At 43.4% G+C, this 5121-nt stretch overlaps 1 long non-coding RNA gene across 2 annotated transcripts in view; it reads right to left on the bottom strand.

The window, feature by feature from the left end:
* Nucleotides 1-356: 356 nt before the first annotated feature.
* Nucleotides 357-5121, bottom strand: part of LOC114485136 (uncharacterized) — a 41897-nt gene continuing 37132 nt past the window's right edge. Inside the window, exon 3 of one of the 2 annotated variants that reach the window (XR_008616742.1) lies at nt 357-690. This is a non-coding gene — a long non-coding RNA (uncharacterized lncRNA). The remainder of the gene's footprint in view (nt 691-5121) is intronic. The other variant, XR_003678612.2, reaches the window with a different exon arrangement.

The raw sequence follows: 5121 nt of genomic DNA, 5'->3' as shown, positions 1-5121 counted from the left end.
CAGAAAGTGCTAAGAACTGGAGTTACATCTTAAAGATCAAGTAAAACTAGCAAGTGATAAAGAACTCTCCGAGTAGGGAAAGAAGCATACACAAAGGCACAGAGGAGTAGAATAACAGGAGCCATGGGGAAGCTGTGAGTAGGGCAATCTGGCCTTAGTGACAAGTACATGGGTGAGACTGGAGGGGACAGACCACAAAGGGAATGATGTGCCCAGAAAACGATCTGAGCTATGTCCCAAGGGCTACAGGGAACCATTGAAGGATTCTGGCTGGAGATTAACATAGTCCTTTTTACAAAGTAGAATATTACTCCTGTTACCGTGAGAAAAATGGGTTGTTATGTGAAAGAAAGATAGGTGAGAAGATGGGTTAGTCATCAATGCCTGGATCAACATTTATTCCTTTGGCAAACACAGGCTGCATATGCTCCATATGTGAGACTTTATGCTAAGAGAAAGTTAATTCTTCTGATGTAGGAGTCTGCAAATCTTCCAGATCCTGGGTATACGGGGAATGTGACAAAATGGACTAGTCAAGGGTGTAAAAACATTAAAGACCATACGAAGGAAGTGTCAACTTACCAATTTTCCAGTAACGCTCTGGCCACCTTCATTCAGCCAGAACCCAGGGACCATGGCTGAGAAATAAGGGCCCCAGACTCCTGGCACAAAGATCGGGTTTTTGCTGATCTGGAAAGAAAGGGGCAAAGTATGTGAAAATATTGTCCCCCAAGGCTAGAAGGAGCCTTATCCTCCTCCCATGTGATGTTTCTATGATCACGGAATTCAGCTTCTTATTAAATACCTTTGATGGTGGGGAAGTTAGTCCTGACAAAGGACGGGCCTGGTTTCACCTCTGGAAACCTTTCTGATAAACTCATTCAGGTGTCAAGGTAGCAAAAGAGATCATTTTGGTTAGAAGCTGATGTGCCAGTTCCTAGCCAGCTCCCTCTCTGTGGTAGACTGATTGTAATAATGGTCCCCATTTTCTAGCCTTCCTTGCTTCCACCCACTGTGCAATATGACTTCGCAGCGCCTCTTGTTGAGAGGTGGGGTCCCCACCCCTTGAGTCTGGGTCAACCTCGTGACTTGGTTTGGCCAACAGAATGAGGCGGAAGTGACACTGTGCACCGGTTTCCCAGGCCTAGGCCTCGACAACTGTGTGCTTCTGCTCTTCCTTCTCTCCCTCTGCCACAAGAACATGCCCCAGCGAGCCTGCTGGATGGATATGCAGCAAGCTGAGTCAGCTCAGTTGTCACACGTGATGTTTCAGATACATGAGAGGGCCCAAACAGGATCGGCAAATCCTAGTAGTCAATCAGCAACTGGTGAGCCCGAATCACCAGAATCACCCAGCCTATCAATAGACCTGTGAACAAAAATACATGTCCTTTTGTATACAGCTAGGATTTTATGTTTGTTTCTAACCTAGCATTTTAATGGCATGAAATAACTGATACATCCCCCTCCTTCTACAAACACTCATTAGACACCTAATAGCGTACCATTTCTCTCAACTGGGTGCTGAGGACACAGAGATGAATCAGAAAGAGTTCTTGTCTTCAAGAAGCTCCTAATCTCAGGGTAGTTAGATAAGTAAATAGTCAAATAGAAAACAGTGTGGTCCATGGGGTGGTAAAGACAAAACATAGAATACTGTGGAGGGGCACAGCGGGTGAGGAATGAAATGGTTCAGAGATGGCTTCTGAGAGAATGGGACATAAGCTTAGACTAGTAAGATTTAGCCAGATGAATTAGAACAGGCATTCCATGTCAAGGGAATAGCTTGAACAAAGACATGCAGGTGAGAGAGATGCTCTCATTATTCAAGATACGGCAACGTCTTTTTTTGGTAGCAGACCATGGAAGCCCATTAGGTGTTAGGAAAGGACATCAAGAGATGAACCAGGACAGGCAGGGATGGACCACGTGTTCACTCATCTGGAACGGCACGAGCTTCTCATCCACCCAGCGGGGATGAATGCTAAAGTGATATTATGGTTGTGGAGGGGTGTATTAAAATGTAGGGAGGAAAAAGGAGTTAGGCACACTGGGTCTACTCCTGCATGTCTTGAGGCTGGGCAGAGAATTTATTCATTCATTTATTCTACAAATACTTATTCAGCCCTTACTCCGCCAGGCCCTGGGGATATAGAAGTGAACTGAATATAACCATAATTTCTGCCCTCATAAAGTTTATAGTACAGCACTTCAGCATATGGATAAACCTTCTTTAAATGTGTGAGCTCTAACTATTCTGGTTCTCTTTTCACTAAATGAGTGATTCCTCAAATCAGCAAGAATTCCACCCTCCAAAGAGGAACGGGGTGAGGGAAGGCAGGAGACTATACAATATTATCAACTTTAAACTTTGTCAAATAAAGGTAATTTATAAGAGGGTAAATTCAACACCTAAAGGAAAAAGAATAATCTCAGGGGAAGAGAAAGGTTTTGTTTGTTTTTGTTTTTTTCCTGCAAGAAAGGACAGTTTAGCTTTCATTGACATATTCACTCATTCCTTTATGGGTTCAACAGCTGTTTCCTGAGCTCCTACTGTGATCCAGGCACTGAAAGTAAATGTAAACTAAAGAGCATAGTCTCTACCTTCAAGGAGCTGCTCTCTTCAGAGGGAGGCAGACTAGGGTGACCAATGATTCAGGTTTGGCCAGGATTCTCCTAGTTTTAGCACTAGAAGTCCTATGTCCTGGAAAGCTCTCAGTACTAGGCAGAAGGGACAACTAGGCAAAAGGGACAAATAAGATGGATATCACACAAATGTATAAATACAAACTGTGATAAATAAATGAAAGAATATCAAAAGGTATTATAAGAGCTCATAAGTGAGGGACCTAATACAGTCTAGGGGTCAGGTAAGGTTTTTCTGAAGAAATGATATTTGAATTAAGATGAAAACATAAATAGAAATTATTCAGGTGTGAGTATATGTATATCTGTCTGTATTTGTGTATATGTGTGTGTGTGTTTGTGTTGGTATATGATACAGAGAGCGTTCCAGACAGAAGAAGCACACACTAAATGGTCTTCATTTTTGTCACTCTGTCTTTGCCAGTGGAAATTTTATCACATGCCAACTCTAGAAACTACTGCCCTATACTGCATGCCCCAGCTGCTCTGGGGTGAATAAGACAGCCCATGCCAAGCACTTGGGATCCAGGGTTTGGACAGGTGGATGGATACCCACCAAAGTCAAGCCATCTCTTTTCATGCCCTGCACCCCTTCCCTTCCAAAACTCTTCCAGCACCATTAGACAGATTAGTTTCAGAGAGGTTGCACGTTGTCCACAGTCACAAAGGTAGTAAATGGCCGAGGTGGGACCTGAACTCAGGGAGATACTGGCCTCGAACCCCAGGATATGTTTTTTAAAAAACAAACAAACAGGGCTTCCCTGGTGGCGCAGTGGTTGAGAGTCCGCCTGCCGATGCAGGGAATGCGGGTTCGTGCCCCGGTCTGGGAAGATCCCACGTGCCGCGGAGCGGCTGGGCCCGTGAGCCATGGCCGCTGAGCCTGCGCATCCAGAGCCTGTGCTCCACAACGGGAGAGGCCACAAGAGTGAAAGGCTCGCATACCACAAAAACAAACAAACAAACAAACAAACAAAACTTGTATACATAAACTGCTTAGGAGAGCTTTGCATCACCTCCCCCTACCCAAACCCCAAACCCCATGATTTAAAGATGTTCCTGAATCAGCTTTTGCAGAACTCCATTGGCCGACTAGGGCTCTGCTGCTCAGAAACGGCAGGTGAAGGCTCTGCCTGGCTCTGTCCAGACCTTTCTGAGTTGGCTCCTGCTTGTGCTCACTCATTTGGAATGGCACATGCTTCTCATCAGACGTCATGACTAAAGCAAGGAATCAAGGACACAGAAATATGTTCCCCAGAGTACCTCCAATCACTCCCAAACTCTGGGAGAAAACAAGTAATGGTTTGTTTTGACAGGGAGAGAGAGTGAGCACATTAATGTATTTATGTGTGCTTTAATCCTTTGCAATAAACCTAAATACTTAAAAATATTTTTTGTGAAAGCTCTTTCCATGCTGATGGCTATCTTGGCCTGAAGGCTGCTCTGTGATCCAAAAGGAAGGAGCACATTTTACTCCACTAATGACAGGTGTCCGTATAGGACACTGACTTTCCAGCAATAATGTGCTGTTGGCAACAACAACAGCTACGATTGACTGGGTACTTACTAAAGGCCATATTCTAAGCACACTGCAGGAATTAAATCACTTAATCTTCACAACGACCCTAAAGGGAAGAGTCTATCATTATTCCTATTGTACAGATGTGTAAACTGAGGCAGAGACTTAAATAGCATGCCCTAGGTTATAAAAATACAAAGCAGCCAAGCTCTATAGGTTCTGTATTTGTCTCTGCCAAAGTATGCCCTTGATTTTAGGCTACCATTGATTCTTTGAGTCCTTCATTTACTTTCCAAGGGCAGAAAGCAAGGGTCATGAGAGCCAACATAGACTCACTCAGATTGAACCAACCTCCTAACCTTGATGACAAGTAGGTTAGGGAATCTTCATGAGCAAAAGGCCTTTGATAAGTTTTCCCCCATATACTTGTGAAGAGCAGAGGAGAAAACAAGGGTTGAGTCAAAGATCTATTTGATTCTATCCTGACTACCATGTTCCAGCCAGGTGACCTTATAAAAGGTAATCTTTCTGAGCCTCAGTTTCCTCAGTTCCAAAATGGGAAGAATGATATAAATGTGGGAGGACTTTTGTGAAAATGAAATAAGCTGTCACATATAAACAGCTTATTATATGTTAAATACCAAGTAAACATTGTTTATTTCAAGTTCTCCTTGAAATGAGGCTTGCTTGATGGGATAGTCAGGTGACTGGGATGAATGGCCACAGCCAAAAGTAACTGCAACCATTAAGGAGTCTCTAGATTCATTCTTCATTTTATTTAGTCAATGGTCTGAATAATGAAGTAGAAGATGACAATACAGAAGCACAGTTTACATTTTCAGATGGTATAAACTTGGAAGGACTATTTATCGTGAGCCATGTCCAAATCAAGATTCAAACTTACTTTTTTTTTTTTTTTTTTTTGCGGTACACGGGCCTCTCACTGTTGTGGCCTCTCC

Source organism: Physeter macrocephalus, unplaced genomic scaffold (assembly GCF_002837175.3).
Source record: "Physeter macrocephalus isolate SW-GA unplaced genomic scaffold, ASM283717v5 random_517, whole genome shotgun sequence".
Taxonomy (NCBI): domain Eukaryota; kingdom Metazoa; phylum Chordata; class Mammalia; order Artiodactyla; family Physeteridae; genus Physeter; species Physeter macrocephalus.
The sequence above is the reverse complement of the archived record's forward strand: the minus strand, read 5'-3'. Positions and strand labels throughout refer to the sequence as shown.